We start from the raw sequence: 16,684 nt of genomic DNA, 5'->3' as shown, positions 1-16,684 counted from the left end.
TCCTGAATTTGGCTAGCAGGTAAAGCCAGGGCTTTGAAAGTTAGTAAAAGTGAGTGGAAAAGGAAAGAAAGAGGGAAGAAATAGTGAATTCAGAAATTTAGGAGGTCAATTTTGTTTCTTTTTATGGCTGAGTAATGTTCCATTGTATATATGTGCCACATCTTCTTTATCCATTCATCTGTCGATGGACACTTAGGTTGCTTCCATGTCCTGGAATAGTAAATAGTGCTGCAGTGAACATTGTGGTACATGTCTCTTTTTGAATTATGGTTTTCTCAGGGTATATGCCCAGTAGTGGGATTGCTGGGTCATATGGTAGTTCTATTTTTAGTTTTTTAAGGAACCTCCATACTATTCTCCATAGTGCCTGTGTCAATTACATTCCCACCAACAGTGCAAGAGGGTTCCCTTTTCTCCACACCCTCTCCAGCATTTAAATACCATATGCTAACACATATATATGGAATCTGAAAAAAAAAATGGTTCTGATGAACCTAGGGGCAGGACAGGAATAAAGACACAAATGTAGAGAATGGACTTGAGTACATGGGGAGGGGGAAGGGTAAGCTGGGACGAAGTGAGAGAGTGGCATGGACATATATACACTACCAAAAGTAAAATAGACAGCTAGTGGGAAGCAGCTGCATAGCACAGGGAGATCAGCTCGGTGCTTTGTGATCACCTAGCAGGATGGGATAGGGAGGGTGGGAGGGAGATGCAAGAGGGAGGGGATATGGGGATATATGTATACATATAGCTGATTCACTTTGTTATACAGCAGAAACTAACACAACAGTGTAAAGCAATTTTACACCAATAAAGATGTTAAAAAAAAATAGAATAGAATAAAATAAAATAAAATAATAAAATAAAATAAAATAAATTTAGGAGGCAGTGCTGGGCCAAGCCCGGCCGGGGTGAGGGCCAAGACAGAGGCACTGGAGTGCAGGGGGCGGGCTCTGCAGGGAAGCACGCCAGATGGGGCACGGGGAGAGCAGGGTGCTGTGGTTTGAGCTTGAGGGGGAAGCTGGTGGAGCAGGAGGCTGGGCGAGCAGTCTGAATGCCAGAATGGATCACCGTTTTGCTACAGCATTTGTAATTGCTTGTGTGCTTAGCCTCACTTCTACCATCTACATGGCGGCTGCAACTGGCACAGACTTCTGGTATGAGTATCGAAGTCCAGTTCAAGAAAATTCCAGTGATTTGAACAAAAGCATCTGAAATGACTTTGCTAGTGATAAGGCAGATGAAAAGACTTATAATGATGCACTTTTCTGATATAATGGCACAGTGGGATTGTGGAGACGGTGTATCACTATACCCCAAGATACATACTAGTACAGCCCACCTGAAAGGACAGAGTCATTTGATATGGTCACAAAGTGCATGAGTTTCATGCTAAATGAGCAGTTCATGGAGAAATTTGTTGATCCTGGAAACTATAACGGTGGGATTGATCTTCTTCGGACCTATCTTTGGCGTTGCCAGTTCCTTTTACCTTTTGTTAGTCTAGGTTTGATGTGCTCTGAGGCTTTGACTGGACTTTGTGCTTGTATCTGCCAAAGCTTGTACCCCACCATTGCCACAGGCATTCTCCATCTCCTTGCGGGTCTGTGTACCCTGGGCTCAGTGAGTTTTTACGTTCCTGGAACTGAACTACTCCACCAGAAATTAGAGCTGCCTGAGAATGCGTCTGGCGAATTCGGATGGTCCTTTTGCCTGGCTTGCATTTCAGCTCCCTTACAGTTCATGGCTTCTGTTCTCTTCGTCGGGGCCCCTCATACCAACCGGAAAGAGTACACCTTAATGAAGGCATATCGTGTGACATGAGTGGGAATCTTTTTGCTTCACAATTGCCATTTTTATGATTTTTTTACATTAATATTTTCCCTTATCTCCCCCCCCCAATTGTTTTTAACTTTGTGTGTGGTGTGTGTGTGTGTGTGTGTGTGTATACCATTTTATCCTGAAAATTCATTTTATTTATCCACACAGATGGTTTCTTAATACTGCTAAAATTTATATGGAACCTGAGTGAGTCCATTTTTCAGACAAACTAATCTAGGTTCAGAGTCCAGACAGAAGAAAATGGGTAGACTCTTGGCACAAATTTGTCAAAGAAAATTGGTAGTAAGGGGTTGACCCAAAGCAAGTTCTGCTGATGTCTGTTGGACTTCTCAGTACAGTAACTGTATGTGTTTAACTGGAAACTCTAGTTTCTTTGGGAAACCTCTTATCATTGTCAAAATTTCTATTCACTTTGCTGTTGTAGATAGCCAGTCAGCCAGAGGTATTAGTGCTATTCTCAAGGACTTAGGCTATCTAAAAATAAGGAAATTACCTAAGATCTTTTCCCCTAAATATTGGCATATAGCTTCATCTGAGGTGAAATATCGCGGTTGTTTACCTATACTATGTCTGTTTACAAGAAAGGAAGTGTTTACATGGAATTTTAACTTTGTAACTGCAAGAATTCCAGTTCAGCTAGACAAGAGGGTTAACCTTATGTTACTTTTTTTTTTTTTTAACTCTCCTTAATATGTCAATAGGATTTTCAGTATCACCAAACCATTTTGGACTTTTGTTCCTTCCCTCCTCATACAACAGGCTTATTGAAACAGTGCTTTCTTTTTAACACTACATTGGGGTCCCAGAGTAAAATTCTCCAACTGCCATCTATTTATTTCAGCTAAGTACCATAAAGAAGATTCCACCATAATGACCCCCTGGATCTATGAAAACTACCACAAGACCTAAAGCTTTGGCTGGTCATTAACTTCCAACTATGGTCTTTATTTCTTGTGATGAAATGATGTGCCTTTCCTTGCCTAATCCCTTCCTGGTGTGTATCAACATTATTTAATGTCTTCTAACTCAGTCATTATTTTATACATATGTCTATAAACACTGAACTTTAAAAATCTATTTATTCCATTACTTCAGTACTTGACAGATTTTTTAAAAATGTAACAGTAATTTCTTACAAAATCCTAAATCTGTCTTTCTTAAAAAATAAAAAATGAGAAGAGAAAAAAAAAAAGAAATTTAGGAGGCAAATGATGAACACTGGCCAGGAAAATATTTCAAGAAAAACTTCAACCTTGGAAATCAGGATAGAAGAGGAATGAAATAAATGTGTTAGTGAAAACTGTTTAGTGATCTTTGAGACCACAGTTTAATTAGGTACAGAATCCTAAGTATACAAAATAGGTCAACTATATGGAAGATAAGGCATCAAGGGTACATTCATTTTCTAAGATTGCTAAAAGAAAATGGAAAGAAAGTGATAAAACAGTAAGAAGTTTGGGGGCAACAATAATCAGAGAAGTGTGTCTGTATTTTTGTTTATTTTTCTCAGGGGGTTGTTTGTTGCTTATCCCAAGTATATTTTCAGGCAGAGGGAAAGAAGGTAGTTGGAAATGAAAAATTAAAGAAATATATGTAGATAGATAAATAACTTTAAAGGACATATTTGATAACTCAAAGCCCTAGAGAAGACAGAACAATGAGTAGGATTAGAGCACAGCAGAAGGATCAGCCTTGGTTAAAAAAAGATTATTTCAGGCTTCCCTGGTGGCGCAGTGGTTGAGAATCTGCCTGCCAATGCAAGGGACACGGGTTCGAGCCCTGGTCTGGGAAGATCCCACATGCCGTGGAGCAACCGGGCCCGTGAGCCACAATTACTGAGCCTGCGCGTCTGGAGCCTGTGCTCTGCAACGGGAGAGGCTGCGACAGTGAGAGGCCCGCGCACCACGATGAAGAGTGGCCCCCGCTCGCTGCAACTAGAGAAAGCCCTCGCACAGAAACGAAGACCCAACACAGCCATTAATTAATTAATTAATTAATTTTAAAAAAATGAAAAAAGATTATTTCTTTCTCAGAGATTGTAAAATGGAAAAGAGGGAGAAGCTATAGAGTGATTTCAGAAATGAAAAAGATGGATGATGAGTGTGGGGAGGTTTGTGGGGAGCCTTACATTTCTCAGTAAAATGGAGGAGTGATATCATCAGGCCTTTTCTAATCGGTAACATAGTCCCCTTAACTTGGTAAACCCCACTGCCGGCTATAATGTACTGACCACATTTACGCTGCTGGAATGCCTGGAAGCTTTTCTCCTCATTCCTGACAGTATTAACGAAATGGTTCCATTAAGGCACAAACTAGGCTAATATTTTATTGAATTAATTTATTTAGATTGAGTCTGATTACTTAGGTATCATGATAATCACCCTGGAAGCATTTGAATAAAATAACCCAATTAATTTAATAAATTCTTAATTTACTCTTGCATTCCAAATGTAATTTAAAAAAATCAGTTTAACCCATTAATATGGACCTAGCAACTTGGTTTGTCAAATGAAGATAAAGCAACAAACAAAAATGTCACTCATAAGACCTTTCTCCAGAAACATCATCAAGTCATTGATGTTCACAAATTTTCAAAAAAGGATGCATAATGATAGCATTATTATTTTATATTTGAAGTAATTTTTACTCCCAAGTGAAATTCTGATTTCTTAACAAATTATAAGCAGCTAATTTTGATTCTACTTATGCATTAGTGAATACTACTATGAATTAAATCACTTTCTTTCCCCAAGAGCTATATATATTAAGAACTGCTATCACTAATCTGGTACAAGGATCTTGGCCCTCCTAGTATATTCTCCCAGGAAAATTCAATAGCAGCTGTGTGGTAGAGACATAATAAGATGAAAATATTTATATAGACTTTGGTATAACTGTGAACTTTTCAAACCAGAATCACCCATGCCAGTCTTCATTAGAGCTGAGACCCAACCAAAATAAGGTTCAAGTAACAGAAAGAACACATCCTCTTGACAAGATTGCCTTCAGTATTTTGTAGTCATAATTTGCAAAATGATATGGCAAGCTTTCCTGAACCAAAGAACCATAGGACTACTGATCCCCTGTGATGAAAAATATCACTACTTCAGAAATTGGAAGCTTTCATGAACTGCATTTTGAAAAGCCATATGTATCCCAAAAGCCACAAAGTGTCATTGCTTTCTGGTACTTTAGTAACAAACACTTAAACCTGAAAAATATGGGGAATGGAACACTGGCATTTCTTTTATCTGAGGACTTGATGAGAAAAATGATGCCTGGTAATCCATGAACGGTAACTCATACACAAGGAGTCAGATCTAGAAGCCAGGGGGAAAAGTAGGTGCACATACCTGAGGTCAATGTTGGTGATTTAGTTAGTAAATTAATTTAAAAAAATTAGCCTAAATTGTGTCTTCCTTTTAGGCTAATAATCTTGGCATCATTGCTGTCTTTGGCAGCTATTATTAACAATCCTGCAAATATACCTCTGCCTCTATTCTCGGAAAAACTCCTCTTCATTCTTGTGGGAGATGTCTTACAAAGCCCAAACAAGTAGTCATCTAATTAGAATGGGCATCAGAGTCACAAGTATGTTGGATTCTGAATCATCCCTCTGCCATGCTCTAAAGCTTGTTGGCAGAGAGGGAAAGAGAGAGCTGTTTCTTCCCATTCATCTCCCTTCTTTATAGCACTCTCACAATTCCCCCAACAAAATGAAAATGAGTCAACTGCATAACCCCATGGCAACAATGTCCAGTCAAAGAGAAAAGTGGATCTTCATAGAGGACATTAGGAGCAGCCTGGCATACGCGCTCACTTGTTTGCTACTGACTGATGGTGTCATAGGAACTCTCAACCTCTGCCTAGGCCCTTCTTTTTTTTTTTTAAACATCTTTATTGGAGTATAATTGCTTTACAATGGTGTGTTAGTTTCTGCTTTATAACAAAGTGAATCAGTTACACATATACATATGTTCCCATATGTCTTCCCTCTTGCATCTCCCTCCCTCCCACCCTCCCTATCCCACCCCTCTAGGTGGTCACAAAGCACCGAGCTGATCTCCCTGTGCTATGCGGCTGCTTAGCTGGTAGGCCCTTCTTTTATGGAGCTAAGAACCTGAAGATTCAGGAGCATCAAAAAATCAGAAGCCAAAACAAGGTCTCCTGAATTTGTGATATATGTTCCTTCTTCTTAAAATGAAACTAACTCTGCAATAGTTCATGATTTATTTTAAAAGAGATGCGTATGGCATGCTTAAAGGATAGATATTTGCAATACATCTGTACTGGATTTTACATACACACACACACACACACACACACACACACACAAACATGCTACTGAAAGTCTCAGCTTAGCCAACCCTCTATCATTAACTTTATTTGATCACTTCTGATTTAGTAACTAAGAACCAGTTGGTACCCACATGGAATATTTCTTTACTCTACAGTGCTCTGCGGAAAATGGATTTATGAAGTTGTTTTCAAATTATATTCATCCTTGTTAGTATTTTGAAAAATAAAAAAGGATAAAAAAACACACTGGGTTATATATATTCTCATTTTCTTTTCCAAACAGTTTGTTGCAAGGAGACTACAAGACCACCTTGGGTTATTTTAAACTTCTTTCATTTGTAGCTATGTTTTTGGCCTTCATATGTGTTTATTAAGTGTAATATTATCTGCTTTGTCTGGCTCCTCAAAGCAGCAGCCAGACCATAACAAAGTAAGTGTTGAGAAATACTGTTAACAAGATCAAGATATATACACAAATATTTGCTGCCATCAGCCTTCCTTCACCACAGGAAATTATTTAGGAAAAAGAAGCAGAGTGCCTTGTTCAAAGCAAATCCATGGCCACAAATGCCATCATTATTACTACTTTGCACTCTAATGTCTCTGCCTTGTTTTTTCCATCTTTTCATACTCCTATAATGATTTCTTTTGTTCTAACTTTATCTCAAACCCATAGAACCCTGACACCAACTCTCTCTCATGGATGCCTGCTTTTGGGTTGTTCTTTGTTCCTTCTCACATCTTCTCCTTAATTATATTTTTCCCTATTTTCTTCAGACATAATACTATTTTTTCATTATCTTCATCTTCCTTCTCATCCTGCCCTTGCAACCTACAGAAGTAATTCTTTATATATTTTTTCCTGTAGGGGAGAAATTCAACTGATTTGTATCTAGCTAGAGGGAAAGGAGAGGAGAGAAGAATAGTTCTTCTGAAGTATTTAGCGTCCAACACATGAGACCCGAGCAAACAATATTTGGATCTTCCACTGAGAGATGGAAGCCCAGCCTTTGTGTTTGGAAGCTCCCTAGTGTGCACATACCTTCTCCCAGGTCGTCAATTCTAGGTGCTACTGTGAAGGGTTTTTGCACATCAAATTACAATCCCCAGTCAACTGACTTTAAGATAAATTATCAGGTGGGCCTGACCTAATCACATGCACCCTTAGATCTGTGTCTTGAGACATAGGAAATCAGAGACTCAAAGTCGGACATGCTCCTGTTGGTCTGGAAACACTAGTAAGGAACTGTGAGTGACCTCTAGGAGCCAAGAGGGATCCCTGGCAACATTATTTAAAAATGGGGACATTCCTACAACTACAAGGAACTGAATTCTGCCAACAAGCTTAATGAGCTTGAAAGAGGACATGGAGCCTCAGACGAGAATGACAGTGTGACCAACACTTGGTTGCAGCCTTGATTATAACCGTGTGAAACCCTGAGCAGAGAACCTTAGCTACATCGTGCCCAGACTTCTGACGTACAGGAACTGTAAGATAATAAATTTGCATTTCTTTAAGCCACTAAGTTTACAGTAATTTTTACACAACAATAGAAAATTAATACATAAATAAATTATTTATAAATAAATTGCAAAAAGGCAAGTTTGTCATATATTTGCTGTTGCATGGTTAGGTTCTAATATGCTAAAATTATTTTTAACAAAGAAAATTTCATGATTCCAAAATAAAAGGGAAAATGTCTCAAAAGCCTTGCTTAATTGTTTACTAATATTTATATCTATAGATACAGCTAATAAAGATGCTGAAATAAATTATTACCGGTATCTTAAATAAAGAATTCAGAATACAGGAAATTATAAGCAACAAACCACGATTATAACATCACAAGTATTCATTGATTTTAAGTTTTGGATACTGAACAAAGGCCTTAGAACCACTTATGTTTTAAAATAACTATTTCTAAGTTCTTTAATGAAGTGCTTCAAAATACTGTAGAAAGGAGAAACTTTGGACTCACCAGAACTCCCTCCCCTTCTCTTTTCATCCTTAGTGAGGGAGATACATGTCCACGGTGTTGATGACAAGGGACAGAATAACAAAATTTGGGGCAGATTCCATTCCTTGAAAATTTTTTCCAGTGTAGAATCTGTTGTTAACTCTTACCTCTCCATTGTATGATATATACAATGCCTAATTCCCAATTCCCCCCTTTTTTCTTCCTAGTAGAAGCCCTTTTAATCCAGAGATTCACAATATATCTAGTCCTCAAGGAGGGTTTTGATTTTTTTGTGCCAGTTAGATCATGGCCTTCCTTAGTCTAGAGGTAGACATGTGAATTAAGTTTTCCCAATCAGATTGAAGAAAAGGAATATTTTCTAGGTTTAAGGGAGAAAGCTCCCCTTTCCTCTCCTGCTGGCAGTTAATAAGCATTAATGTTGCTCAGGATGTCACTGGCAGCCATCTTGAAACCATAAGGACAACCAGCCCTAGGCGGTAGCTGAGTACAACAGAGGAGAAAGAAGAAAAGGAGATGGATCCTTGATTATATTAAGCTTCTCATTACAACACACTTGGAGTTCATTCTACCTCTGTACTTCCAGTTATATTAGATAATACATTTCTTTGTTGGTTAAACCCCTTGGAGTTCGGGGTTTTCTGTTATCTGCAGCTCAAATATCCTAACAGATAATGTGAGAGATCAATACTCACTGTCAGTATGCTGTTTAAACTTCAGCTGAGCTTAATTCTCAAACGTAAAGCATTTCAAAGGCTTATAAAATTTCATCTCTAGTTTCCCAGGCAACTATCACATGTCACTCATGGATGTTCCGAAGCACACAGGTAATATTCCATCTCATCACCTCAATTTTAAACCTGGAGAAAGACAAATGAAATGGGTGCCAATAAATCCTCAAGGCTGCAGAGATAAAAGAAAAGAATGAAAATCCAGGAGGCAAAGAAAAGTAAACAATCTACTCTGCTATCTAATCTCCTCTTTTCCACTCTTTGTTTTCATTTTTCTTTTTTAATGCTGCCATGAGAGATTCAAAATTAGATATAAATTTTCCTGGAGGCTAAGTCCTTCTTTCTGCATTAGTTTTCTGGACTCACTTGACCCTTGCATATAAGTAACACCACGTCCTGCAGAGAAAAGATTCAACAATTCCAAATTCATAATCTAAGACCTTTTGTTCTCTTCTCTCCCACATCATAAGAATAAAAATCAATCTTAGACCTAAATAGGTAAAATAGACTTTAACGTAAATCATTTAAATGCTAATATTCTTTCTCTCTAAATGATTCTTCAATAAGGCTGAATTATATGCAAAATGATGGAAATAAAATTGAAAAATTATTTTTTGTCAAATTTTATAATGTTTTTTCCCATCATAGGCAATAAGTTGGAGATAATTTCAAGCCAGGGTAGGCAGCTTTGTTCATAGTTGCTTTGGATAATAACCAAATGAGACTTTCATTCAGGCCACAGAAGAAATCTCATGAGACACAAAACATTCAGAAAAGCTGAGGACTTCTATGTACCCAAGAACTACTCAGCCAGAAACCCAGAAAGCGAGATCATCCCTCACCTGAACTGCTCATTGGCTCCATACCGGCTTCTTGGCTTCCACTTCTTTCCTGCTATCACCTTCTGTCCACACAGTAGCCAGCATGATCCTGTTAATTATGAAATAGAACATCATCTCTGCTCAAAACCTCCAACAACTTTTCATCTCACTCAGAACACGATGGCCATCAGACCTCCATATAATCTGACTTTCTACCACCCTGTTTGACTTTATATTCTGTGCTACTTTCTTTCTCAAAGTCCACCCCATCCACCTTGGCCTCCTTGATGTTAAGAATGCCAAGCATGCTTCCACTCAGTGCCTCTGGACTTACACATCCTCTGCCTATGAAGTTCTTCTTGGAGATATTTCCTTAGCTCACCCACTTTAAGTAGGTTTCTGCTGAAATGTCCCTGTATCTATTCAGATACATTCATTACTCCCTGCCCAACCTATACAAAATAGCATCTTCTATATCACTCTCCATCTCCTCACCCTATTTTCTTAGAGTTTTTCATAGTATTTGTCATCCCTGAACATATTACATAATTTATTGTCTATTATCCATGATAATATGAGCTCCATGACATCAGGAACTTCCCTTTGTTCATTGTTTATATCCCAGCACTTAGAACCAGTACCTGGCACTTGGTAGAAGCTAAATAAGTATTTCTTAAATACATGAATAAACTTTTATTTCAATAAAAGTTGCCAAGAATATTCACAACATATCTAGATAGAATACTGTTTTAATGAAAGCCATTTTATCCTATAATTCTGTATAATGAGATTATTTCTCATTCTTTTGCTTTTAAAAAAAAGTTATTTCCTTGGAAACAATCTAAATATTCATCAACAGAGAAATGGATAAAGAAGATGTGGTACATATATACAATGGAATATTATTCAGTCATAAAAAAGAATGAAAAAATGCCATTTGCAGCAACATGGATAGACCTAGAGATTATCATACTAAGTGAAGTAAGTCAAAGACAAATATCATATGATATCACTTATAAGTGGAATCTAATACAAAAAATGATACAAATGAACTTACTTACAAAACAGAAACAGATTCACAGATCTCGAAATAAAACTTATAGTTACCAAAGGGGAAACGTGGTGGGGGAGGTGATAAATTAGGAGATTGGGATTAATATATACACACTACTATATATAAAATAGATAAACTGCAAGGACCTACCGTATAGCACAGGGAACTATACTCAATATTCTGTAATAATCTATATGGGAAAAGAATCTAATAAAGAATATATATATATATAAAATATATGATTCACTTTGCTGTACACCTGAAACTAACACAACATTGTAAATTAACTCTACTCCAATAAAAATTAAAAAGCTATTTCTTTTTAAAAGGGAAATATATATTCATTACAGAGAAATATGTATGTGCATGTGTACATATGTGTGGAAAAATGTAAAGGAAGGAAAACAGAATGTAGTTACAATTCCATCCATCAAAGGACAACCGCTGTTACAAACTATATAGGAAGAAGCTATTTTCATTTCCTGGGAAACAATTTAAATTAACATTTCATTCCATGGATTGAAACAATTTCAGTTTTTGCTAAGAAACAGACTGAGCGAATCACCATCAAAGACTCACTGACTATTCAGCACAATGTTAGGCTTGATTATTCACAAAGAACACACATTTCAGATTGTCCCAACTGGGTGAAGCCTGGTCTCCCCATACTAGAACAAATACCAGCTTTAGCAGTCTTCTAAGAAGTAGACAAAGAAAACAAACAAATCAACAAAACATCAAAAGGCAAAAACCAAACAATTAAAAATGTCAGTGAACTTCCTCTAGCATTTCATTCAAATACAGTTATAAGTGGAGCAAAACTATATTTACCCTCCCTAATGTCCCTATGTTAGAAGCAATTAAAATGTCCCTTTGTAAGAAGCTCAAGGCCCTACATCCTTTCTTTGAATTATTATCCATGAATCAATTACAATTTGATATTTTATATATATATATATACATATATATTACGTACAAAAATTTTTTTAAATAAAATTTACGTTAAATCTCTTCTGGCACTGTGGCTGCAGCTTTCAACTTTTACATGGTTGACTGTGCTACTGTTTGGATGTTCTTCTAAGCTTGTAGCACATATCATTAGCATTTCCATAATGTCAATATTCTAGTTAAACTTTGTCCTTTGAATTCATCTACCTAAATAAGAAAATTCAATTTTGAAATTAATTCATCTCCATTCATTTATCCAGCAAAACAAGTTCAAATTATGTATTTTCAAGTTACCTAAGGTTATAATGTTTTTAGAGGTTTGTTTCATTTGAATTTTCAAAATCATATGGCAGATGTTTTCAAATGACATATTTTTGTTGTTGTTATTTACATTCCCCATTATACATATATTTTAATACTCCTTCTGGAGTCCTCAATAGGACTGCTTAAAATGTTACTGGGTAAAACAAAAAAAGACATGACATGCTGACATGCAAGCCAGTGGCTTAGGAAAGACTATTCCCATACTGAGGATAGTCAGCTTAAACTGACTCAGCCCAAGTCCAAAAGTTTAAATATTTATAGTGTTCTTTGTCTTTTACCAATTCAGAGATTTTTATTTTCCAAAATTTAATTGCAATCTCCATTTTACTAATAATATTCAATCTTCTTATAGAACAGGAAAACTCAGCAATGCACAGAGGACAGATCGTTTTGATCTAAAACTCATGGCCTAAACTAAAATTTAGCCCCAGTTACTGGGGAAGATATGTCATAAAGCCACTGTCAATAGGATCTGGGTCCTAAAGAGAGAAGCTGGGGCTTTATTTTACTACTAGGAAATACACCGTTAAATAAATCTATACTACATTTTCTTAAATCACAATCTAAGACCATCGAGCAAATGTGTGAGAAATTTAGGTTAAGGCTTGAGCCTCCTTTAAACATTTATCATGACATTACAGGAATACATTGTTCCTCCAGCTTCCCAAATAGGTGCCACATGGAGAAGCTAATGTCCAAGAGCACCTAAAGTGTAACCATAATGTTGACTCAGAGTATGCATACCCTCATTCATTAAATCTTATGTTTATTGATTGATGCCTACCTTATGTTAAACACTCTTCTAGGGGCAGGGGAACCAAGCAAAATCCTGTCCCTCAAGGAGCTTATAACCAATCATCTCACAAAATCCGAAGGTTTAACCAATATACATCAGGCTTCTCAGAGTAAAGAGATAGATGTTTTCGGGGGATTTAATCTCATAATATATCCAGTCTTGTACCATTTAAAAAATTTCCTCAGCATCACCTGGGGGTGCTTATAAAAAGTAGATTCCTTGGCCCGCTTGACACTGAATCAGAATCTATTAGATTACGGCCCAGATATGCACTCCATTGTCAAGAATTGGAAACCAGCAGAAAAGAGAATAAAAGGAATTTCCAAACCTCTCCCTCTCCACTCCTTTGTCAGTCTGAATCCAACCCCTCTGGTGCTTCTCCTCCCTCTAGTTCACAGAGCTGAAAATGTTGTTCAGCTTGATGTAATAATGATAACTATAATCATACAAATTGCATATTCCACTCCCCGTGGTGCCGCACAGAGAATTGATGGCCTTGTGCAGGCAGGGCAGTCATGTATCAAAGCTGCAGGACCTGTGTAGAATTCAGGAAATGCCAGTGCTCTCCTTCGCTTTATGTTCCTGGTAACCTTGCTGTCTCTCTCAGTTGCTGTAGCAGAGATCAGGTAATCCATCAAAAGAGAAGCATCATAAACTACCCTTCTGCCCTCCAAAATACCCTTTTTTCCTCCAGCTTCTGATTTCAAAATTGAAGCTGGAAGGAGTTTTAAGATAGTGTGGAATCCTTGGGGCTCTCAGAATCCTGGCCCCAGCCTTTTGGTCCTCAGCCTATCCCAACTGAGTCTTTCTTATTAGAGAGATCTCCTCTCCTCTCAAAAGACACTGGACTTTTCCAGAAAGCAGTCACAAATTCCATAGAAATTGCATTGCGGGCAAGGACGCGTTTCTATCAGATTTGTCAGGCAGTCTGGTTCAACTTCCAGTGCCTGACAAGACCTGTGCTCATCTCTGAATGTGCCAGTACTTTCGCACAGTTTCCTCACATGTGGGAGTGTGGGAGTATGTATATGTGATCTTTTCTTTATGCTTTTGAAAGAAGAACAATAAAGACCAAAAAGACACAGGAAAAAAGGGGAGGAAAATTTATCATGAAAATTTAATCCATATCCAGTGTTTTTAGCAGTTTGGGAGCAAGTACAAACTCCATTATTTGTGCAGCTATTTCTGTCACCTCCCAGTGACCCTCAGAGCTGGACCCTCCACTGCCCAGGGAGACAGAGTTTTGCAGTTTTTGAAAGCAACGAAGGACCCTTGTCATAAGTTTATTAGGATGTAAAACTCAGCTATTTTACTGGAAGCATTTCCATTTTTTTATGCATACTGAATCTGCTAATGGACTGTCTCATGTTCTTTGCTCTTTTTAATTCAATATTCTGTCACTTTCATTTTCAAGATGTCTCAAAGAAAACTAAATTATTATGATGTGCTTGATATGCAAGAATCAAAATGGACTTATATCCTAACGTACCTTCAGTTTAGTATTTGTGGACCAAAGATTGTTTTTATAGGTAATTTCTTAAAATGTATGAAGTGCCCTACTTCCATTGTCACTCACATAAGAAGGTCAATGACATCATTTTATATGAACTAAGGAAAATTTCAGTTTATTATGGAAATAAATGTACTAATCAATCTGTTGAGAGGATACTATCTTAGAGTTATTATATGTGGATTCTACACTATATGTAGCTTGTATGTTAAGGTATACATAGTATTTAAAAATAAACATGGGTACATTTTTCCCCCAATAGAAACTAATCATCACTGCTTTTGAAAGCCACCAAGCGCCTCTCCCAAATAGCAACTCCTTTATTCCACATCCAGAGGTAGCCCGTTCCTTTTTTTTTTTTTTTTTTTGATAGTTTTATCACCTACGTCTGTATACCTAATCAACAGTATTTAATTTTATGTGTTTATTAACTTTTTTATAAATGAATTTTATAAATTCATTCATTTTGCTGTCTACTTTGTTTACTTAATATAACTTGTGACATTCATCTAGATGATAGAGTTAACTTTATTTTCACTGCTGAATATTATTCCATTGTACAAATATCACACTTTTTTATTTATTCAATTTTTAGTCAGTGGACACTTGAAGTGCCTCCAGTTTTTTTTTTTTGTTTAATTTTTCCCTACTAAAAAGAAATTAGTTCTGGGACTTCCCTGGTGGTCTAGTGGCTAAGACTCCACACTCCCAATGCAGGAGGCCTGGGTTCAATCCCTGGTCAGGGAACTAGATCCCGCATACCACAACTAAAAGATCCTGCGTGCTGCATCTAAGACCCGGCACAGCCGAATAAATAAATTAAATAAATAAATAGTTTAAAAAATAAATTAGTTATTTTCATCAGATATTGTTAAATGTGAAACAAAAATCTAGGTTTTAACTTCCTGTTAAATCCACAAAGAAGTAACTACACTGTGCAAGGTTCACTGTTTGATTCTACTTAGGCAGTAGGCCACGGATGTCTCTTTAGCTTTGTTTATTGTTTTCTCCCCTCTGTTTCTGCAGTTTGAACCTCTCTTCTCATTCCCCACCATTGTACCCACTTTCCACAGAATTTCCAATATACCAAAAACAAAAACAAAAACACAAAGAAAACTTTACTTCACATAGGCAATGAAAACATGCCCTGGCAATCATAAAGAAAATAGTAAGGAAATCTTTCTGTACTCTGTCTCCTGCCTATTATTTCATATTGCGTGTATTAAGGTATGTGCTTTTACTTGAAATATTTGTGAAATTTGTTGGCGAATTTCTGTTCAGAAAACTAGCTGTGTAAGTTTCTCAGCACCAAGTGTCTACTTCTGATTTATTAGCTCCAGCACCTCTCTTGGACATCTGCTGCATCTCCACGTGGCTCACCTACTTGTCCCCTTTGGCTACTGAGCTTTGCGGACTGTTTCAGGAATTTTATTACTACTGCAAGGATGGAACATACTGCTTTGTCAGCCAGCCTCTCAGTCAGACAATGCTATTACTTGTCTAGTCCCTGCACTCCTGAGTCTCACAGATGAGGTGGTAATAGGATGCTGTCTAATCTTCTCCAACCACATTTTGCCAGTAAGAAATAGGAAGGAGTCCTCATACCTGGCCATTTCAGAGATAGCCCTGCTTACCCGGATCTTAATGGTTCTTAAAGGCTCTGGAATTTAATTACTGGTTACTAACCCTGCCTTCTCCACTAATTATCTGTACATTCTTAATCAAATTAGGTAACCTAATGCTGCCTCAGTTTACTTGTCTGGAAAGTGGGATATAAAACAATACCGCATCAGTTAGTTCTTGCTGTGTAACAAATCACCCAAAAACTAAGCAGCATAAAACAATAATCATTTATTATTTCTCATGACTCTGTGTGTTGTCTGGGCTGGTCTGATGTTCTGTGCTGGACTTGACTGATCTCAACATGACTTATTCAGGATGTATTCTCAGCTGACAGGTTAGCTGAGGATTGGCTGGTCTAGGAGAGCTTTAGTTGGGTTATTCAGCTCTGCTACACATGGTCTCTCAGCCCGGATTAGTCCTCATGCTAATGGCAGAGCTTTAAGAGCATGAGGACATAATTAGCCAAATGTTACTTCGCTAAATTAGCCAAATGTTACTTCGCTAAAGCAATTCACAGGGTTAGCCCAGAGTCAAAATAGATGGAAACTACAAAGTTAAAGCAAAAAAGGAGGCAATACCTGGGTCCATCAATACAATAATTTTACCTAATAATATCAATCTCTAATCAAAAATGTGAGAATTAATCCATGTAAATATCTTGGTATAATGTCAGATACATAATAAAAACTGGTAAAGAACCAGTTATCACCCTACTATCTAGGACTGGAATGCTGTCTTCTTGTCCAAAATATGT

The 16,684-nt window shown here is 37.2% G+C and overlaps 1 long non-coding RNA gene and 1 pseudogene across 1 annotated transcript in view; one reads left to right on the top strand and one right to left on the bottom strand.

Annotated features, from left to right (window-relative positions):
- Nucleotides 1-1,045: 1,045 nt before the first annotated feature.
- Nucleotides 1,046-1,830, top strand: LOC118894027 (annotated as a pseudogene).
- Nucleotides 1,831-8,824: 6,994 nt separating this feature from the next.
- LOC118895009 overlaps nt 8,825-16,684 on the bottom strand; it is a 62,533-nt gene continuing 54,673 nt past the window's right edge. The window contains exons 2-3 of the long non-coding RNA XR_005019809.1: nt 9,697-9,784; nt 8,825-8,983 (exon numbers count right to left, since the gene is read on the bottom strand). This is a non-coding gene — a long non-coding RNA (uncharacterized LOC118895009). The remainder of the gene's footprint in view (nt 8,984-9,696; nt 9,785-16,684) is intronic.

This window comes from Balaenoptera musculus, chromosome 4 (genome assembly GCF_009873245.2).
Source record: "Balaenoptera musculus isolate JJ_BM4_2016_0621 chromosome 4, mBalMus1.pri.v3, whole genome shotgun sequence".
NCBI classification, from domain to species: domain Eukaryota; kingdom Metazoa; phylum Chordata; class Mammalia; order Artiodactyla; family Balaenopteridae; genus Balaenoptera; species Balaenoptera musculus.
This window is presented reverse-complemented; position numbering and strand designations above follow the sequence as displayed.